Source organism: Aythya ferina (genome assembly GCF_964211825.1).
Source record: "Aythya ferina genome assembly, chromosome: 3".
Taxonomy (NCBI): Eukaryota; Metazoa; Chordata; class Aves; order Anseriformes; family Anatidae; genus Aythya; species Aythya ferina.
Window position 1 is genome coordinate 108,839,529 of NC_140298.1, and position 23,659 is coordinate 108,863,187.

At 36.4% G+C, this 23,659-nt stretch overlaps 1 long non-coding RNA gene across 1 annotated transcript; it reads left to right on the forward strand.

Moving 5' to 3' along the window:
• The first annotated feature begins 376 nt into the window (after positions 1 to 376).
• On the forward strand, positions 377 to 16,357 carry LOC311433957. The gene is made up of 2 exons (XR_014691116.1): positions 377 to 501; positions 14,519 to 16,357. It is a non-coding gene; the product is annotated as an uncharacterized lncRNA (long non-coding RNA).
• Positions 16,358 to 23,659: the final 7,302 nt, after the last annotated feature.

The following is a 23,659-nucleotide window of genomic DNA, read 5'->3' on the forward strand; positions in this document are numbered from 1 at the left end:
AATAATAATAATAATAATAATAATAATAATAATAATAATAATAATAATAATAAAAGTCATAAATGTTTCAGAACAGAATAACAGAAGAACTGAAATGTCACAGAACAATAAGCATAACAAACATCGAGCCATTTCAATGCATATTTTTGCCTCCGTTTCTAGTGTAAAAAGTAGCTCATTACCAAAGTCTGATATGAGTTTCCCTATATGACCTGCAACAGAAAACCTTCTGATTTCTACAATTTTGCTGGTGTTTTTTTTAGATCCTTTTTGTTCTCAGCTGGGAAGCCAACAACAGGCCCAGGCAATGAGATCTCCTGCCCACTGTTTGCTTACTTCCTGTCCTTGTAAAGTTGTAGCTCTTAGCTAGGCCGAAGTCCTACAGGACTGTCATATATGGTGTATGTGGTAAGTGACCACTTCCCTTGGGATGCCCATTTTGTACCTCGTTCCACCATGTGGCTCCACCAGCTGTGTTGGGAAGACCGGAAGCTTGGTTTGGTAAGAAATTGCAGTTTGACAAAAGGGTAAAGGGAAAGCATGGAAAACATCAAGCCACTTTTTAATGTTACACCAAAAAGGATGCAGCAGATGTTTTTAAGTAAACATGGGCTTTTGTTATGCATTTTTGGGAAGTCAAGAGACTTTTTCAGAAGCAGGAGTAGCCCATGAATTTAAAGGAGTTTTAAATACTGTACTTTCCCATAAAGCTATAAAACTCTGGCAGAAAGCTCAGCAACCAATCAATGAGGAATGAACCTGAGCATGTTATAACTCAGATTACCAATAAAAATGTCAGGCTGAAATCAGAAGTGGGTAGTTTTATAATCCTGAACTGAAAGTATTTTTTTAATTGCTTTCAAATGGGGAACTTAACAATATAATTAAATATATGTATAAAAAGCCCCAAAGTGCTACAATCTGCTTTACTATCTGACTTTGTCAAGCTGATTATTATTACAATAGGGGAAATGGTGGATTTGAATGTCGTTTCCCTGGCACTGCAATTTCCCAGCTGTTTTATTGGGATTGTATTAAAACTAGACAAAATGGACTCCGCTGCTTCCATAAAAACCAGTTGAGCATTAAGAGTTAATACCAGCATTTTTAAATCATTAAAACCAGCCTATAGCTGCAGATTAGTGTGGGGTGAGATGTGTTATTTGAAGCAGGTGTGATCTGTCAGGAGCAGTGTTTTGGCATTTTACAACCAGTGGGGCTACGTGCACAGCTGTAGATTGAAGAAAAATGGACCAACGTGGGTACAATGGGCTGCTTTGTATATAAGCTGCTATTTTGCTAATGCACTTTTAGCATATATATAGATAAACAGTTCAAATATTGATTGGTATTTTCTGGTATTAATAGGCTCACTTTAATCTGGTTTAGTCTCTAAAGTATATTACATTGATCAGTGACCACTGATATATTTTCTTAGTGAGACTAAATTATGCTCTTATCCAAAGGATATGTGTGTAAACAAAAGTGCCTGGAGGAATAGTTTGGATAGTGAAATAGAGCTGAGTATGTGCCAGTCAGGTGTAAACTGCTGGAAATAACCTGTTACTGTTTATGGACCAGGTTGTACAGAGCACTTCAGAATAAGGCTGGTTGGGAGCCAGCGATCAAACACTTCTTTTGTTGGAAACTGCCAGTTTGGGGAAACAGAAGTATTTGTAGGAATGTGTCAGTTCTGATGAAGTTTTGATGAAATACAAACAGCATCCTGCTGAAAGTCTACCATGTTCCTACCAGCCCACTCAGAGGTTGTTATTGGACCAGAAACTGCTTATTCTTTGGTTTCATGTTGATAGGGCAGGCCCAGCCTCCACAGGTCCTGACCCTTTGTAGCCTTAGTGGTGCTGGACAGTGAGGAAACCCTAGCTATGGCAGTTTTGAGAATGGTCTTCCAAGAATTACTTAATTATGAAACTTTCAAAACAATAATTTGATTATGACTGAACAACTTTTTAACATGAATTTCCTTTTCTGAGGAACTTTTTGATATTTCTAGTTTCCAAAAGATGGTGTTGAGTTTTATAATTATTTTAAGTAGAAGTATTTGTCCATGAAAGGGAAACCACAAATTTATCTCAGTTAGTTTATAGAATAAAAATGTTACTGAGATAGTACACAAGAACTTTATAGTATTTCACATATGCCTCTCTGATTTTGACACTTATATGTTATTTGGGACTGGAACATGTAGTGATATTCTACTGTTTGATCCAATTTTTTGGATTTACCTATTATTACTGTTTACAAGAACATTTTTTATTATCCTATAAGACTACTGGAAAGTAGTTTTTATCATATGTGGTGAAAACAAAGTAGAATTGATGCATATAAACTCTGTAAGTTTACAGAAACAATGAGCTAACATCATGAAGACTGGTAAGTAAATTGGATTTGAAGAACAAGTACAGTTCTGTGAGTCTGACAGGCTATAGATAACATGCTATAGATAGTACTGTTTCATTTGCTGTAAATATGAAGGTCTGTTTTGCTTCCCACCTATACTGATTTATTTTTTTCCCATGGTAATTTTTTGCTGCACTGGAGATACTAATGATTTATACTAGTGCAAATAAGAGTCAATATTAGGAGCATTACTTTCAACCCAGTAGTGTCCATTTAACTGTCACAGTGGGTAAAGACAAGAGCTCTCAGAGAAGGTTGTTTATCCTTATGGGAAGGGACAATAAAAACCACAGGGGATTTCCCTTCTGGCCTGTGTGGAATTTTAAGAGATGGAAAAAGGTAATTTTTATTCCCCAGTTTAATTAGCCAAACTCTTTGATGATAGTGGTAGATATCAATATAAATCTCAAGGGTATTAAGTTAATGGAATTACATTAAGGGTGAATTTTCCTCAAGGAGCAATTCACAGACTCTGCTTTGCAGCTAAGAGTGCTATAGGTCAATGAGGCTTTGCTAATTATTACAGATCATGTCAAACATGACTACTTAAACCACAGAAATATGCTCTACTCAATTACACATGTATATCCAAAAAGACAGTGTTATTCTGAATCTTTCCTGTTGAACAAAATACAAAACATTTTATTACTAGAGTCTAGCCAGGCACACTGGCACATTAGCTGGAGGATTCTAAGCATAAAACAGGCTCTTAAGAGTTTAATTCCCATTTTTGTACTTAAATCTTGGACTTTTTACATCCTTAATTACTGGGACATTCACACGATCCCTAGTGACTCCTGGGATGCAAAATGTGTATCCTGTGCAGCCAAAGGAGCAAAGCCAGCACTGTCACATAATAAATAAAACTATGGTAGATCAAATGTTATAACATCCTGAAGGGTGCAGTAAGTGAGGTCAAGCTTAGGGGGAATATTACTAGAAAGGCCTGTGAGGCAAGACCATTGATTTTCAGTTCAGATTAGCCCAACATGGAAGTGTGAGGGCATTAGTTTCTTGGTCTCTGGTGGTAAAACAGAGGTGAGTAGAAAGAGTGACATGGAGATCAAGGAGAAAAACTAACACCACCACTTTTCTTGTCTCCATTGTATAATGGTGGCCATCATTAAAAACCCAACAGTGGTCACATGAGGTTATATGATATTGTTAGAAACTCTCTTTTGGGAAGAGAAGCTATTCTGTGGCAAAACTGGGAAATTATTTTTGCTGGAGACACATCTCTGTGTTTGGAAACAGTCCATGTCTGTTGGAGAGGCCTGTAGCTTGCTCTTATTGATGGTGAAGTTAAGGTAGCAATGAGTTATAGAGAAAAATGCTTTTTAAAAAAAACAGTGGCAAGTAGAAAAAAATCTCTGTGTATACAGTGGCTCAGTCTGCAATAGCATTAGGTTAAAGACTTCCTATGCTTTACTATCATTAACACATTGTAAACACATGAGGCTAACTATTCATAAAATAGCATCCATTTCACGGGCCAGATCACTTCCCTCTTGTGGGAAACCTTGCAGGAAGAGAAGAGGGAGTCCCTGAGGAATGGGAAAATTTTCAAAACATTCCTTAAGGGGAGATAATATTTCTCTGGCCCATAAACAAACAGCTGGTTTGAACCTGAGAATCAGTATACCTGGAAGGCTGTTGTAGCGTCCAAAATTCAGAGAAACCCCATAATACTGTATCACAGAAGTACAGAAGAAGATAACTCTGGTTAGGTGAAATCTCATGCTCCTTAGCAGTCACCAACCTGATGCTTTTGCAAGTCTCACTCTGGGAGAAATTAAAGAGAAAGTCTTTTATAAATATGGTAGGTAATCCACTTGGAAATGGTGAGGTCTCAGATAAAGAAGTGATGGATAAAGTGTGACAAGTTCTAGGTTTCAAGGAAGACACATATGCTGGTGACAGAACAAGGTAAACAGTGATAGAAAAAATAATATATGTGGTTGCTGAAGAAAAGTTGAAAGAGTTGAGTTTATTTCTCCACTTGTTGTTTTCGACATTGAGGCAGAAGAGAAGGAGAAGGAGAAAAAGGAAGAAAAAATAATAGTGTCTCCTGCAGCACTGATGAGCAGTTCAGTACAACCATTCATGATTTGCCTGTCTCCTCTCACTGGACATTCCAGAAACAGTGTAACCACAACCTCTGATTCTTCAGTGTAACTTGGGTATTACTTGATCCTTTTCACAGGATACATTAGATCAAGGGGCAGTAGTCATTGACAGATTTTGAATAATTTACAACAGAATGATGGCAATGTCAAACTGAGAACAGGTACCATCTCACCTCTCTGAGAGGCACCATCTCTTGGTCCCCAATACTTTTCCAACCAGTGCCATCTAAATGACTCTTCCATATTCCCTCTGCTGCATTGAACAGAATTTCTAGAAATCTGCATATAATCACCGTTGCTACTTCCCCATCTCTTCTGATCTCTGCCAAATGGTTTTTGAATGCATGGTAGAGTTTCTTTCGCTTCTCCACTGACTTTTGGGGCAACAGAGTGGGAGGGAGGAGGAATAGCCTCCACACCTCCAAACCTGCATTCTTGCACTCACACATTGCAAAGGCCATTGAGCTGGTCTGCAAGTTTCAGAGGCTGGGACTGGTATCAGCCTTTCATTTCCAGTTACAGAGGTAATATGCATGTCTGTATTGTAAAGGGATAGTCTGGCCCTCTGTAATGAGATATAAGTTTACAGGAATACTAGACTAATTGTTCCAGCAAAGTGCTGAAAAAAATCAGGTGGTAGTGAACATAAATAAAACATCTCACAGTCTCTTTCAATTAATGTAACTTGTATTACACATGAAATGTATACAGTGCCACATGAAGAAAAGCACATACAACCGGTGCAAGCAACAACTTCCAGTTCTGTAAGAAGTGGGAAACACATTTCTTGCTAAAATGGGGTTTGACTTAAACTAAAGGCACTTCGGGCAGCTGCTAAATTGTATTCTGAATTGGCATTTGCAGGCATTTTATCACATCCAGATTGAGGCAGAAATTGGACAAAGATGTGAATGTCCGTGGTCCATCTGAAAACCATTCCCGTATTCACAGTAGAACTGTTGATATTTGAATTAGACAAACACCCCCTCTCCAGTACCTCACTCCCCCCCAGCCTAAAAAACTTGCAATTTTTTCCTCTACTGACCCCCTCTTTAGGGCTGTCAGTGGGACATCAAGGGCTGAGATGTATGGGGAACCCCGCATTACTTGCCAGCTTCTCAGCAGTGTGATTGACAGTTGAGGAAAACCAGCATCACACACTCGGTGCAACAGAAATATAACATGCAGAACTTTGCTGAATACTTACATGATATATATATGCATATACTTATGTATATTTTTCCGTGATAGTAGCAGTTTTTGGAAAAGAGCTGGTAAAGTACACCTGGGCAGAATTACCATCTCAGCCTTCCTTTAAACCTATTCTTGCTCTGGCAGAAGTTTTAACAAGTGACAGAGCCCCATACATTTCCACACCGCAGTTGTGTAGCAGAAGCCCTAGACTGTTCTTTTGCTTGTGACTGATGGACTCTCAGACTTGAAACAAGGCATGCAACTCTGAGACCCAGTTGCTGTGCCAATAAAACAGACTAAACAGACTAGTGAAAGATATCTCCCAAGGGCATGGTGAGGATTAATAAATAGTTGAAAAAGCTTTGAGATACTCAGCTGAAAAGTACTTGATACTGTCAAATAATTGTTATATTCATTATTCATTGATAAATAGCTATTTGGACGTTCCTTGGGAAAATGTGGACATTTGAAAAGAGGCCAATAATATTCTTTACAGGAAAAGCAATGACTATAAATTTGAACATACTTTATATAGGTTACATCTGAAGAATGAGAATATATCTGTAGATTAAATTACTACATTTGTAGAGTATAAAAATAGGATATAGTCATAATCCTCCTTTGAGTAAAGTGGGCAAAAAAAAAAAAGGGGGAGGGGGGAGGGAGGGGAGAAGCCCCCAAAACAGCTGCTACACAAAGTTACTAGATGCAGAGTTCAATAAAACCTTGATGTATGTAGGATGTATAAGCAGAACTGAGCCTGGATATATTAATCTCTAAAACCCTTTATTTTGCAGCCAAAATATGCCTACATGGAGTAGATTAAAAATATTTATACGAGGCAAAATTCCAAGGCTAGTGAACATCCTGTTGCCAAAGACATTTTGCGGACAACAATATATCATTTTACCACATACAGTAGTTACTGCTTTAACAGTGAAAGAGTATGATAACATAGATATATACACATGCAATTCAGAAATTATATTTGTGCCCACAAGTCAACTGAAGTCTCTTGTATAGCCATCAAGGAGACCAGATCCTATGAGTGACTGCAGATGCCCTTTCTGCTTTTGGATGCAAATAATTTTTTTTGAAATCAGAGGAAAAGATGTGTAAATCAAAAAAAAATGCTTGTTAGACATGACAAATGTCTTCAGTTGCTGGCTGTAGACTTGAGCTGGGCTGCCCTGCTGCACCACAAATTTCCTGAATGACACTAAGCAGTGCTTTAAGACCTTCATACCACATTTAGAAATGTTACTGGCATGACTGTCAGAAGTTCAGTCTTCCTGTGTCCCTCAGTATTTGCTCAGAGACTCATTCAGAAGAAGAAAACAAGGAGCATAGGAATGGTCATCATGGGTCATATCAAACATCCACACTGTCTAGAGTTCCAAGTCTGAAAGCAGCCTTTGAATAATCTTTATGGTTCTTTGTAAACTGCCATCTCATTTGATGGCCTCCACTCTTGATAAAAATGAGAGAATGGGATCAGATGTTTCCATTTCAGCTTCTCTGAGGGATACTTGTAAATAGAACTGCTTGCCACTTTCAAGCTCTATCTGCACCAAAATTTTATATCAAGACATAATAACTTTTTCTCTTTTTATTATTATTTTTTCCTTCCCCCTCTTCCCCGCCCCCCTTCTCTGTTCCTTTCCAGAACTACCTTCTGTTTTATATGGTGCTTCTGTGGGCTTAACCTCCCTTAGATGATTCCTGTCCATCTCCTTTGGCTATAGAGGAAACTCAGGGAAACAGATCCTAAAGCATACACAATGTAAGCACCCTGAGCTAAATTTCTAAAATGAGGAGGAAGGAATCCTCTTAAGTTTCTAAAATGAAGAGGAAGGAATCCTCTGTTTCTCAGTACCTTGTGCAAAAAAAATGGGTACGGTAAAAATTAGCCTGGGAAACACTGTAGTAGTGTTATAATAGGAACATGTCATATTAAATTACTTTCATTAAGTATCAATACTTTAACTTACCTAAATTTGAAAGAGTGTGATTATCTCTAGCTTTGACGTAATTATCTTACTTTTCTACCATTTTTATTGAGAAAAATAGAGATGAGGCATATAGAAAATGTTTGCTTTGGGAGAAGTTGTTTGTGCTGCCAAAACCAGATTTCCTGGTCAGCAAAAAAAAATAAAGCCAAAAAGAAATTAAACCAAAGACAACGGAATCTGTCTTTTCTGGGCAAAGTTAGGAGAAAAAACAACTATTTTTTTGCTATACTTTAAATAGAATACTTTTCATCTTAATATATATTTTTATTACTCATAAAATTAATATTGTTTGGTTATTGTCATATGACATTTTATATATTTTTGGTATTATTTTTGATATGTTTTTTTGAGTTTTCTGAATTTATTATAAATATATTAAAATAATGCCAGGAAATTCCACTACTTGGATTTTATTTTATGTTTAGATAGAATTGTGAAATCATTCAAATATTGAATTTGGAACTGTCTTGAAAATAGTTTAAGTCATTTCAATGCAAAGTATTGTAAAACGTGTAAATGTTAATTGCAAAATATGTGCACACTTCATATCAGTTAGAATTTTCAACACAATTGTATAAGAACAGGATATTTTCCATGTATTTCCACTTTGTCAGGATTTATTTGTTGTTTGTTGTTGTTTGCTTTAAAACTCTTAGGCAAGCAGTTGTAATCTGCTCTAATTTTAATGCCCCATTGTACTGTAATTGTAATTAGTCCCATTTTTAACTGTATGTACTCGGAACATGAGCCTCATTTTAAGGAAACCAATGCTACATAAGTGACCTAATAAAATAAATAAGAATCAGGAACTATGCTGTTTTGTCACACAGAATAATAAACAACTTCTGTCCATCAACAGAGTCAAGTATCCAAAACTATTTAAGCTGTTACATGGTACCCATCACTGCCAAATTTTTTTATGTGATTACACATTCCAAAAACACTTAATTTACAGTGAAGGAAAACTGAACTCTGTTTTCTATCCTCACCAAGCTTTCAAGAAGAAACAAATACACAGGCCTCCCAAAACCTAAAACAGAAGTAATAAAGTACCAAAGAAAAGATGTGAACTTCTCCATTCCAAAATAAAATATTGCTGGTATTGGCAGCCACTTTCCAAGACATCCTGTTTTGATTTTTCCATTTCATCTTTTCTTCACTTCTCTTATAGGCTGATATGAAGCATCTTTATCTTTCATTGCCTTACTTATTCACCTCCCTCTTGCCATTTTATATTTTATTTGAAGTGATATTATTCTGTCACTGTCTTGCAAAAATTTTCAGTGAAGAACTTAAAACTCAGGAACAACATGGAAGTGTTTTTCTTCATTTATATAAATAAAAGATTAAAAAAATGGGCAAGTTTCAGCCAGAAAAGGAGGCTTTTGAGTGGTTGGTAGCCTTACAAAATAATACCACTAAGATACCTCCCTCCTGTAGGCATGTGAGATGCGAGTACCAAACTAAAAAGTGATATCCTGTTATATGCTTTAGGCACATGCTTAGCTATTGCACTACTTCAGTACTTTAGACATAGTAGAGTGACTCTTAAATGCTACCATTTGCTATACAGAAAAGATCTGATCTTTCAAACATTTACACAGGCTATCTGGTAGTTCTGATAGTCAAAGATTTACACAAACTTGCTCAAATGCTTAAAATCATGAAGAATGGGAACATAGCATAGCATTAAACGTATCCTGTCTTTTCTGTGCAACTCTTTATTATTATTATTATTATTATTATTTCTTTTTCTTTCCTCTCAGCTACAAACTCTAGCAAATGATTGCTTACGTCTGCATTTCCCATGGCCTTTTATTCCTCAGTGTTGTTTGGTAAAAACAACTTTTATTTAGTAATGGTAAAAATATTTTGAATGCAGTATACATTAAGGCTGTTGATTAGAAAACTACTTCAAGATACTTATGAATTGCTTTTGTTCTTGTTTTACCTCTCTTTGCACTCTATATTCTATAAGGAAAATGCTTGGCCTGCCTTCTGTATTTTAAATAAAGAAAGCCCATTCTTTTCCAATCTGGCAAATAAAACTTAATAAAATTATATTCTTTGATCTCTACCTAACAAAGAACTGTATATTGTTAAATGAAGTGGAACTGCAGCTACACAGTTTGCTGTGGACACAAACTCCTGGAATCAATTATCTATAGATTGTAGAGGAGCACAAAATTTACAGACTTTTTAAATGGAACTGATGGTAAGCTGAAGGAAAAACACAGATGTTTCATAGTGATGCAATGACAAGAAAGAGATCAATAAAGCACTGTGAAGGAAAATTTTAAAGGAAATAATGCTTCCAGATTTATGTGCAATATTTCATTGGGCACCCCAAAGGAAGTAATTTGATTATTTGCAGAGATAAATTTGTACATCTTTTAAAGTAGTATCTGTGATGAGTTACTAAACAGTATGGAAATTTAATCTAAGTTTTAAGTTATTTTCATATGTACCAGATACTGTTAAAAATGATGATATAATATCCAGTGACCACAGGATAGGAATAGTGCATCATTCTGGTAGAAATTGTACAGCTACCACCAAGGCTGTTGGAAACTGCAACTTTGCTGTTGCAGCTGCAGCAAGAGCCTTGCTATTTTACATTTAAAATTCTCTAATTATCATGCTGAATAAAATCCACGTATGTTATTCTAGTACACCACCATCAGATAACTTCTCTGAACAAATTATTTATAAATGAAGATCCTGCTGTGTAACTATTTGATACCAGACGTATTCTTATCCAGATTCAGGAAAAAGTAACTCAAACCTTGGAAAGTGGACATAGGTCTGCATAGGTGTCCTGAGCATTCAGTAGAGAAATAAAGGGTCCTTAAAGACAGGTTCATGTTGGAACTCAGTCCAGACCATGAATTTATGTATTAATTTGAAGGCAAGTAATTTACAAGTCTGCATCTAAGTTACTGTAAACTTTTATAGTTAATGGAGACAAATAGGCACACATGCAGCTTAATTAAGCAAAAATAAGGCTATTTTAGCACCGACTTCAGTATGAACTGAACTCCACTCTGGATACAGAAATATCTCCACACTGATTATAAATACAGCCTAGACAACTGGATCAGATGCTGGCTTTTATGATATAGGTACCTACATTTGATCTAATAAGCCTTCTGGGTTACCTCTGCTTGTGGTTCAAGACAGCAGAAGAATAATCATATCCAAATCAACAGCATTAGTCATAGCTGCAGATTGAAACTAGAGTTGTTTGACTTTGAGCTGGTACAGGTCTCAGACAGAGTGAGTTTGCAACCTACTTCGAAGACCTTGTATAGACACATCCCTGGAGTGTATGGGGAAAATGTTACAACTGAGTCTTAAAGATTTTATAAATATTGCATGTATAAATCACATGCTTTTCAAAAATGAGTAAAATATTTTTGAATTCTCTAATTTGGTATAAAGCATGCGTAAATTGTGTTCAGAGTTTTAACTGAGGACTCTAAGCTCTTTTTTAAGGCATCCAGAGTGATGGATGGAGACAAGAAGACATGGAAAATTGCAATGGAGGTGTGTACAGCTGTCAGGAAGGGAGAACCAGGAGCTAATATCAAAAAGAAGCATTGCTCTTTATAGAGTTTATAATGCAGAAAAGCAGAACAAATAAAAGATTTTTCAAGGAAAGGATATGGATTTAGTACAGCGAGCGAGGAAGATGATCCTATCTGTTTAACTTTGGAGGTCAAGTGGCTGTGGCATGTCACAGAAAAAGGGTTTCAAGTAAATGAAATGGAAAATTACAGAGATCTAAGAAAGATATTTTGGGAGCACATTATGAGAGAAAGTAATATATTTTCAGTTGGGGAAAGATACTGTGCTGTGGCAATAGCCAGTATTCAGATGACACTCCCATAACAGAATGCTTTGACTCAAGAATGCTGTAAAACAGCTGCCTGCTATCCCACAGACGGCAAGCTTGTGGACCCTCATAAATATAGGATATTTTGTCTTTCTACCTTTTTCTTTTGCTCCTTCTTACTTTTGCTCCTGTAATTAAAATTAAACACTTATAACTCTTTTATCTGGCCCAGATGAATTAATGAATTTAGGTGCCTACAAGCCTAGGCAGCTCTAGGTACTAATTTGCTCTCTAGTTTTGAATAGATTTTGGGATGTGGCCTGGGTGCCACCCCTGATGAAGCAGAAGCAGCAATTAGCAGAAGTGTAAAAATCAGAATGATATTTCCTGGCTGTGGTTTCTGTTTACAGCACAAGCGTATGCCAAGCACAACTGCACTCAACATTTATCAGAAAGAAAGAAAGAAACAAACAAAAAACAAAACAAACAACAACAACAACAAAAACACAGAGATTTCCAGCTGTCTTGTTGACAGGTACTAACTTTGCATTGCTCTGCCTTGGTAATAGATTGTACTTGTGATCAGAAATAAAGCATTTTCTTATACCCCTGTCACCCACCCTTTCTGCCCTTTACACATCACTATTTATATGCACATTTAGTACTTTAGTGCTCACACAACTGCGCAACAAGTAACGCTAGATAGCACTGTTTCTTTTAAGATCTTCATTACAGATCTCTGGTAGATACTTAATCCTGACCTGACACTGCCCTCCTCTTTTGGAAGTGGGATGATATTTGAAATTATGCTTCTATGAGAGCCTGTAGAGCAGAGAATGGGGACATTTAGGTTGAAGTGTTCATTCAATCTTTGTGCCCAGAGTTAAGAATCATGTTAGAGAGCAAAGCTTAATTTTCAGAAGGGCAATATGACCACAAATGTGCTGGGTAATTAACATCCCAACAGTCCATTTAAGTAACTTAATAATGTTATCCCTGATTTACTGAGCAGGCCTCTGGCTCACAAATCAATGGCACAGCCAGAAGGAGATCCCAGAGCATGTAACTCCCCTTCTAGTGCTCTCATCATTAAGCAATGAGTCAAGTTTAAACCTCTGCAGATATTCTGTGGATAGAACTGGTAACCTCCAGCAGCAGGTGGGGTCAAAACACAGGCATGCACTCACTAGGGACCTCCAAAGTAATATCAGATCTGCCCACACCTTCATTCCCTATGCAACTTCCCAGATTTTGACTGTCTCACAGAGAGAGTCAAATACAGCCTCAACCCAGTAGTGGCAGTAACATAAGCTCCCCCCAGGGCCAAAATTTCTGATCACACACTCAGAAATATCCATGTGAACAATCCCCCTTTTAATGTTGTTTCAGTATAAATTATGCCCTGCTCCTTTTCAGCCAACTTTTTTTATCAGCAAAAGTTATTTGGTAACGTTTTTGTTTTCATACTGAGTTTTGATTAAAGAGGAGGAAAAAAGAGCCTCATTTCATTTTCACAGTATCTCTCAGCAGAGCAAGCACTCCTGTTTCTACTGTGGGATTTTGTTTTTCTCTACAGTATGTCTTGACAAATAGCCCTCTCTGATTACTGTGCTTGCACAAGATTTCATTATGGTTTTGATAACATGCCACAATCTTTAAGTTTCGGTTTGATATAAAGAGTCTGTCCCTGAACAGTAATCATGAGAGAGTGGGGAATATTGAGTGTTAGAGTTTCCATATTTTACGAGCTGCCAAAATAAATGATTTAGAGCAGTGAAGCCTGTATTAGTAGCAGATCTCCAGCTTCACTAAAGTAAGAAACAGTGCTGATGAGTAAGCCAGTTTGTGAGAACTTATTTTTAGGGCTATTACGATTTCAGTCTTCAGGGTGCAGATTCCCAGGTAGTATGAGTTGATCTAGTTGCATAGTCTTCTGTGCAGTTGTGAATTCTCCTCTAGCTGATGATTCTCTTCCTAGCCCATGCCCTTCTAAGCATCTGATGCTGATGAGAGAAGACTCTTCCAGGCATGTCCAAAATTTTCATCTTAACTCTGCCCAACACAAGCATCATTTTGATGATTTTCAGCACTTATTGAGGTCTTTCTGATCCCTGCTATGTTAATTCTGTATCTAACTGTAGAAATTGTATCAGTCAAAGGGGAGTCAAGTTAGTTTTAAACTTTGGCTGGCTGCAAAAGAGGAGTAATACACCAGAGATCAAAGAGAAATATTTTCCAAGGACCTCATCCAAGGGAACTCCTTTTGGATGAAAATATTCCAAGGGCCACACAGAATGAAAAAAGCCTCTCCAGGGGCCAGAACTGCCCATTTTCAGAATCTCTGTGTTAACAACTTCCAATTCCTTATTTGAGCAAACTTCTCTGGTGGTTCCTGTTTCACTGTATTGTTTATTATCTGTCTACTTGGGAAATTTTATGTAGGTACCGCTTCCCAACACATTAATTTTATCTTATATGTATCTTAAAAAGCAACACTGAACCGCTCCCTAAATCTGACATGCAAGGTTGTGTGAAGTTGTTTTTCTGCAAAATTGCTAACTTCTGCATAAATTTCTTGTTTTCATTTGTCCAAGCAGTGGAGTTTCACTAGAAGTGAACAGAACTGAGATGACAGGATATTATCTAAGCAGGATTGTCATCACTCTTTTTTTTTTTTTTTTTTTTTTTTTTTTTTTTAACTGAGACTTTAAACATAATCAGAGAAAAGAACAGTGAAGTCTTTTGTAGATGGCTCAAATTCTGTATAAATCGGTAATGAGTTAGAATATTGGTACCAAAATTCCAGATTATGTACTGGCCTGACTGTATACTCCATTACTTTGTCTCACAAGCCTGAGAGTTTTTGCATGATTCAGCTTGCTGAATTTATTCCCAATTAGTCATGGTGATTTCCCTTCTTTTGCTTACAGAACTGATGAGTAAAGATCTTGCTTTGGAAATAGCATCCCACACTTGATGTACTTTATTTTACTAAATCTACATAGGAAGGAAGGAAGGAAGGAAGGAAGGAAGGAAGGAAGGAAGGAAGGAAGGAAGGAAGGAAGGAAGGAAGGAAGGAAGGAAGGAAGGAAGGAAGGAAGGAAGAGATTTAAATTGTTTTTATTGCAATTGCTGTATAAAAAATATACAATATAGTGATCAAGTGAAATCTATTGTCTGCTATGCGTTGTCCTGAACAACAAAGATTTTGAATGTCACATTAGCTTGGTTATTAACCTTCCTGTGTAGTCATATTATTTTCAAATTACACTTTCAAAGACCCTTGCTTATTTTAAGGAGTGTACGTGGCTTCATAGTCAGAAAGGAAATTATCTGAACTTTTGACTTTTCTAAGAAGAAAGGAGGGGAAGGGGAAAGGGAAGTGGAAGGAGAAGTGGAAGGGGAAGGACAGTAAATCACAGAATCAAGGAAACTGGAAGTGATCTCTGGAGGTTTATTGCAATATCCTCATCAATGCATGACTATTAACAGCAGCAGATCAGAGTAGCTGAGGTTAACTTGAGGCAAATCTTGAAACCTTCCAAAGACAGATCTTCCACCTAGATGTGATTTCCAGTGTTGTTCTACTCTCCTATTGAGGATTTTTTTTTAATGTCCAAGGTGAATTTCCCAAGCTGCAACAAGTTGCTCCTACTCCTTCTTAAATTGTCTGCTACTAATGAGAAGAGTTTGGACTTATTGTTACTGTAAATGTCCTTCAAATACTTGTAGGATATTGTTAAATCACCACATTGTCTCCACAACTGCTGAATGCAGGTGCATCTTCCTTCATTCCTCTGGACACACTCCTCCTAGTGTAACCCATGATGCCGTTTCCTGCACTTGTGATAAAAGCACCAAGTTGGCTATTAGTCCACCTCGTGTTCCCTAGATACCCAAAGTCCTTTTCAACAAGGTCGCTGCTCAGCCTGTTGATTACTTGATTGTGTTTACTCTGCTCCAGGTGCAAATCTTTGCATTTCTCCTTGCTGACCTTCATGAGACTTCTGTTAGCATAGTCCTCAAGTTTCTTCAGGTCCCTCTGGTTTGGAACTCTCCTGTTCAGTGTATCAGCCCCTGGCTTCTCTGTTCAATTAAATATTGTACACATTTGTCAAGAGTGTATTATGTATCATTGTTGAGGTCATCAATTAAGATACTGAACAATGTCAGTCCTAGTATCAACTCCTAGGAAGCTCTACTTGTTGCTGCCTGCCAATCTGTTGTTGCACCACTAATTAAAATGAAGTGCTCCAGCCAATTTTCTATCCGTCTTGCAGTTTGTCCAGCCCAGATTTCCTCAGCTTACAAAAGGGAATGGTGTGGGAGATGATGTCAACAATTTTACAGAAGTCACAGTGTGTTACACCCTTATGTGCACAGATGCTCATGTCTTCATCAAACATAGCTGGGCTTAACTCTGATAATGTCGACTGTTCCTGATTATATTTCTATTCTTCATGGTCTTGGAAGTGGTAGCAATGTGACAGAGTGAAAACTCTTCTGATGGAATAGGTAAAAATATATACCAAAATGTTCTACCACTCAGTGCAAATACTTAAGTATGACTACAAATTAAACCAGTGCTGGTTGTGATGATTCCAAATAATTCATCTCTTGAATATCTACTTCTCCTTAACAGAGCTTCATTATTCCTGAAGGTTTGATTCTTCTTGTCTTGGTAATAATATAGGTATGACAATATAAGAGCACTTATAACTATGTAAAGACATAATGTTGTTAATAAATAAAGTTTGCTCGTAGCACCAGAAAAATTTGTCTCTTTCAATACCTGGTTCTCCTAATATCATTCCCTTTTCTCCTTTTTTTTTTTTTTTTTTTTTTTTTTTTTTATTCTCTCATGACCTTTAATAAACTATTTTAAATATTAATATTATCAAATATCACTCATGTACACAGGTCAGGATATATAGCTTTTTTCACACCTCCCACAGTTGTTCTTTTAGGGTTTCCATAAACGCAGATAGACATCAGTGTATCAGTTACATTTATGCCATGTGTTCAGGACTTCCCTTAAAGCATTAGGATTAGCATCTAATCTTTTAAGCTGTTAAATATATCATAATGTAATGTAAAAATAAATAAACAAATAAATAAAAACTAAAATTAAGAGGATTTTGATTTGGTCAGACTGAAACCTTTCAATTGATCCCAAATTAATTAAATCTTGCAATTTCCTTGCAGAGAATTTTTGAAATTTTCAAGTGCGGAACAAAGCCAAGGTTTTAAATCCTTTGTGGGGAAAAAAAAAAAAAAAAAAGATTCTCATTCCATGCAGAGCTGTAAAATTCAAGTAACAAACATGTACATGTTTTATCCCCTCCTAAATCATGTCAGCTTCCTGCAGTCGAATGCCAGCAGTTCCTGTCAAAGGTATAAGGTATAAAACTGTTCTGGTAGGAGCTGAGCTTCAGAGACTTCCTGGATAACATGGAGATTGTAAAAAATCCAAAATAGATTGGGAGGGAAGGCTGCATTCATGCGAAACCGGGAAGCTCTGTTCCAAGATCAGAGGTGAGTTTTAAAGGGTCATGATCTGCTGGTTTGTTAGGATAGCCTTAAGCTTTTCTTTGGAGAGATGCAACTTGAAGAAGAGCATGTCAAGCTAATAAATAAATAAATAAAAAAATAAAAATAAAAAATAAAAAAATAAAAATAAAAATAAAAATAAAAATAAAAATAAAAATAAAAATAAAAATAAAAATAAACTAACATTTATAGCTTTCTTCAGATGGAGTTTTTGTGAAAGTTTTGAGAAGGAATATGTATCCTCACTGGAATTAACAAAGCTGGTGAGAAAATAAATAAGGTGAGAAAATATCATTTTTTCAGGGAAAAAAATCCAAACCATTTCAGAGAAGGAACTGAAGCCACAGTGGAAATAAACACCTAAATAATATTTAGTTAAAATAAACATATAAATAATATTTAGTTATCTGTGCCAAGCTGTCTGACCTTGTGCCAGTTTAAGATGAGTATAAATCAGAAGATGTGCAGAATGATGTAGGATCACTTTGGAACAGTCCATAAAAGTAGAAAATAAATTTTTAAATCAGGAAAAACAAGAATATATTCAGTGGTTCACTCACAGTCACAGCAAGATACAGGTATTACAAAAACAATACACTACCCAGAGTATCTTCTGTCCTGTGCTAGATCTTTCTCCATAGGATAGTCTCCCCTTATTCTGACTTACCTAGTTAAATGTTCCAAAGAAGTTTACACAATGAAAAATGTTATTTGGGAAAGTGTTCCATAAATAAGTCTATAGAATCTTTTTCTCAGTGAGAGAGCTTTTTTTTGGATCTAAATCCTAAGGATTTGTTTACCCTAAAATTGAGCATCTGCAATAAATATAAATTGATCTATTCTAATTATTTCAAATCCTGTTTTTGTCAGTTGTAGAGCTGGATTTTCATTCATTTCAGCTGGCACATACAAATATCCAGCCCAGGGGTTTTGTAAATTGCCTGTGTTAGCTGAGGCAGTCCATGGGTGCAGTGGGTGATCTTTCAGAAATCCACATCTTGGTTCACCTCAGTGCAGCTTACACAGTGACTTGGACCCATTTCTATGAGAAATTAATGGAAGTTGCTGAAATCAAAATAAAGAATTACATGTTTGTGTATATAGCTCCTTAATTCACAAACTTTAAAACCTATTTTAATTAACTCATATAACTTTCCTTCTTGCCTAGCTGTTTTTTCTTTTAATTTCATAGCATTAAATAATAAGTATTTCTAATGTACCCAACAGTACACATTTTTTTTCTCTTTCATGGCTGTTTCCTTTCTTCACCTAGATTATTGTAAAATCCTTTTTTTTTTTTTTTTTTTTTTTTTTTTTTTATTGTGAAATCTCTAAATATTCTGTGTTCTTAGCACAGTCAGCTGTAAACCTGTTTTATCTCTTTTACTTTATCACTTTTACTAGTCTGCTGCAGCTTGGTAAATTAATCTTGATGCTAAAGTCCATTAGTTTTAAGACAGTTACATGAGGTTGTGGAGGTAGACACAAGTTGTTGGAATTGCATTGGTGGAACAACCTTTTCTAGCATTTCTGAGTTACTAAAAGCAGCAAAAATGAATACTACTAACGGATTTTATTCAAGGTACTAAATCAATAGTAACAATAATAGTTTAATGCTAATAAAATGACAGATACAATTAATAGTTGAAAACTGCACCATCATATGGAAAGCAACCTTGACAACATATGTCTATATGGATAGACATTATCTAATAATAATCTAATAATGTCTATCCATATCATACTGATTTGCAATGGAACTTTGGGTCTTTTTCTCTTAAGGCCAACAACTTTCTTGTAGTTTGGTAATTGTCAAAGACAAGATTGCACACAGTCTAATTTGAATAGGAGTTATGGCTTGGTCAGGGCTATCAGAAGGTCAGGCAGTTCTGGTAAATGTTTAGCAATCAGCAAATCTGAAAATTTTGAAAATAAAAATCATCATTGCCAAATAAAATATAAATCTGTCACTTTTAATTCCAGTGTAATCAAGGAAAAAAGTGTATTATCTTCTCAAGTTAGGTGTTTTTAATACAGTTTAGACATTTTTAATGTTTCCAATGCATTTCAAATTCATGTTATATCTAATGTGTGTTAATGTGCCTAGGTTTTTGTCAGAATTATTGGTATCTGGGTCAATTTTCAGAATTCATGTGATTTTTTTCTGACGTTTGATGTTTTAATTTTCTTCATTTCTTTTCTTTTTTCTTTCTTTTATTTTTTTTTTCTTTTTGCCATTTTATTTTCTTCTACTGTATTAGTTCTCTCTAAGCATTCTCTGTTCCTAAAAATATTTGAAAATGCTCCAAATTAGCTTCTGAAGTACATACCCATTTTAAGAATGTGAGAAATCCCACTGACCATAAAGTAGTGCCTCATATTCTCAGAGATGGGCACACACTTAAATACAGAACTGAAATAGGGTTTTAATGCTAAGCTCCAAACAAATTTATTCTGGAACCTGGTATTTTGGTAAAAGACATTTCTGCAATCAGCTGCTCCTCATCCGTCTTTGGCTCTGGCCAAGAGGCTGCCCTCCCTACAGCTTTGCTTGGCAGAACATCACTCTTCTGGTCTTGCACTCCTGTCCCAATGTTGGGTAGCACCTCTGGACACAGTTCAGCCCAACACCACAAACTGGTGATGCTGATGTTGGTAGCCACCTCCACCTACTGCCCTGGTTGTCTACCATGGCCCAGCTCCCTTTCCTCAGGCACTAACGTAACTCAAAAAAGACCTTAAACTTTTGGAGCTCAATATAAAAGTGATTTAAGGTGCAGAATGCAGTGTGCCAGGAAACACTTCATTATGATTGTAGGTGTTACCCAAAGTGCACTAGTGTGTTTAGCATTTTAGATTTTCTACCCTATAACACATGACACAAAGTTTATGTTGCACATGCTTATGTCAGAAAAGGTGTTATAAGTAGAAAAACGGGGAAGGAATTAAAAAGAACAAACAGACTGTTCCATGCACTCAGTTTCACAAATAGCTTCTCCAAAGCAGTATCGTTTTAGAAGATGAATCAGAAAAAGACTATTTACTTCTCTGTGAGCCAACAGAACCAAAGTGATTCATTCAACATGACTGAAACATTAGACATCTGTAGCATGGTCAGCAAACATCCTGCTCCTTTATATTCATTATCAAAGAGCCATTGGCAGAACCCAAATTGAAAAGTTGTTTGTTTATTCTGGGGACAATTCATTGTATTTTTTCCAACAGTCCTTCCTACTGTAAGCTAACCTGCATTCATTTAGGGCCAGGCACATCACTGTAAATTATGTCCCATGAAGCAAGAGATGGAACAAATTAATATGGAAAGCTTTTATTTTTAAAACAACACCAACAAATGGCCACAATCAACAACAAAAAGGTCTCATGAACTGGAATTATGAATAAATTACACATACATAGGATTCACTTCCAAGAAAGGAAGGTCAAACAGTTAAAGGAATTTTGAAACTTTGACTAGGACCTATGTGATTACTCAATATTTCTCTCATCAGTTGTTATAAACGTATATATAAGGATGAAAAGCTCGTTTAAGGCAGGAAGGATAGCCTGCTGGAAATGGCATAGTAGTTGAATTTAGGAGTAGTGCTGTCTAAATAACTAATCTTTCCACTCTTTGGCTGAACTAAGAAAAAAATTATTTCAGGTCAACCCAAAATGACCTCTTTGTTGTTTATGCCAAAATGAAAATGAAAGAAAAGGTTTTTCAGTTCTGATCAAATTAAACACTCTGCTTGACTTAAAATACTTCATTTAACCTAGATTTTTTTTCTTCATTTCAGTTTTACATTAGATTTAGTTAGCTTAACCTCAAAATGTATTGAAGTGAATATTCTGAACTTTGTTTTTATAAAAATGGGTGAAAATTAACTGTCTCTTTCTTATTTCAACCCAGGCTTCATGTGTGAATTGCATTGATTGTTATACCTCAGCTTTCCTACATCAGGAAAATGTCTTGATGTTCAAAGAACATAGCAAAAATTAAATCTCATGACCATGGCAAATAGGCTAAGATTTGTAAGAAAGAAGGAATTAGGCAGATGTATGTAAATGGCAGTCTGTAAGCAGATCCATCAATTAAGAAGATTTTAAGAAGACTGCCAGTCACTGGAACTTAAATTGTGAGTCCTCTAAAGATTCACCATCCTTATGATGTTGGGAGTATACTGTAGCCAGTGGGAACACACCACATTTACAACTGTGGAGGATGAATACATTCTTTTTAGATCTGCCTCTGTCAAAGGAGCTCCTTGAATACGTCATTCCATCTCTGTTATTTTCACAATGAAAAAAAAATTAAAAATACAAGAAACACGTCTGGGAATCAAGCAGCCCAGCCCTGCCAACATGGTACTAATTTGTTTCCAATCCACTGGCAAACTATTCTACTTAAAAAGAGGTTGGGTCAGGGTGGAGGGGGGAGCACTTGTCTCAGAGAAAGAGAGAAAAAAAATTAACAAATATTTTGCAGAAGGTGAACTCAGAGGTCCTGATGCAAATCCTGAACAAATTACAGGGAAACAGAAACAGCTGGTGGGAGAATACCACTGCAGTAAGTGCACTGCCTCAAGCCCAGTCTTCCAGCACTCTTCATCTCCCAGCTTTACCGTTTCTAAATACCTTGGCAAAGAAATACTTAGAATGCGTTGCACTTATTCAAGAAAAACAAGAGGAGATCCAATTTATTTTAGGACACAACTTGAAGAGCACCTTGGGGTTTCCATGCCAGGCCTCTGTGCTTTGGAAAAACAAACAAACAAACAAAAAAAGAACAGCTTGCTACAGAGAAGCATAGGAGGGAGTAGGGACGGCAGAGCAGCCTCATAAGAAGTGCAGGTTATGATCCATAGCTCATAAATAGAGGAATACTGGTGATGTGGGTAGAGCTTGCACTTATTATCTGCTACACAATTAATGTACAGTGATTCTTTTAGTTTTTCAGACATTTTTCATAGGGCTTTCCTAAAGGAGGTACCTCTGCAGGTGCAGTGATGGGGAAACATCTCAGTGTGGCATGTGAGTGGCTCAGAGCTGTATGTATCCCATTACTCCTTTACTTTCTTCTCTGTGACCAGCCTACAAGGTTTTTATCCATCTGTTTCATGTTGCCTGTGTAATCTTTGAAAGGATGTGTTACCTTCAGCATGACTGAATTCTGGTTTGGACTGAGCTCAGATCCTACCAAAACCTAAATGTTGGGTAATGATTTTTTACTTTATATAGAACATAGATCAAGTGAAAGAAAGAGTAAGAGAGAAGGGTGAAGGTTTCAGTAATGGAAGGATCTTTACTGTTGTAGGGTATTTAATAACTGAAATCTGGAATTGCATGAGTTCTGTTTCTTACAAGTCTTCATACTGAGTTGTTAAGGATTCTTGAAAACTTTGGGTCCAGAATGGATGATGTTCTAGGAAAGATGCACTAGTTCATCCAGAAATGGCTGGCTCACCGCAGGACTCTTCTGGCAAGACATTGTGACCTGTGTTCAGTGAGAAACTGGAGCACATCCTCCAAACGGTCCCTCGTGTTCTTCAAACGTATGAGTCTGAATACTTCAGCTCCATTTACAAACAGTCAGTGGGTGGTTAGTAAATTTTTCATAGGCTGTCAATAAAAGACTAATCAGTCTGTATAGTTACAGTGTGATTCTGTAACAGCTTCTATTGATGTACTGTCTCTAATGCGGCTTGTAAATCCTTTGTTGAAAGAGACTTAATATAAAGTGTTACAATGACAATAATAATCAGAATGTGCAACCAATTCTCCCTCCTCTGCTGCCAGCAATGCTGATAATGAGCTAACAGAAGCACTGCTGATTACTGCCATGAAGCCTGCAGGGAGCAAAACCCTAAAAGCTTTTATTAGCAACACCAAGACACACTGCTGTTTCTTTCCAAACTAAAATGAATCACCTTTTCTATTTCTCAATGGGTATAACCATTGTTCTTATTGCACTCCATTGCATGGTATGATTAAAAAAATAAAAATAAAAATAAAAATAAAAATGATACCTGTGTTATTAGTTAGCTCCAACTACTGTTTTGAGTTTTGTTCTATTTTATTTATTTATTTGTTTCCTTTTGAAACTGAAAAATGTGGCTTTGGGACTTTGACTAGGGAAATTTGGCACATTGCTGTCTCTTCTGATTAGATAAAGTGCTTTGGAAAATTTGAATATTGATTACACTGGAAAATAAAATCCTGAGATTATAAGCCAGGTAAAGCAATGATGATGCAGAGTTCTCACCACAGCCTGATCCCTGCTTCAGAGTAACCACTCCACAGGAAAAGGAGAGTCTTACTCTGTATTTGACCTGTATGTTGAGGCAGCAAACAAGAAAATCAAGAATTGCAGGGTTCAGAAGCCTTGGATTTTCTTTTTGATATGTATTAATGAAGTAAAGTATCTCTTTGTGTTCTTTATTAATTTCACAAAGGCAGTGAATGATGCAGAAATAATTCAGGTCATTGTTTGTTATAAATTTAGACTCAGAATAAAGATGAGG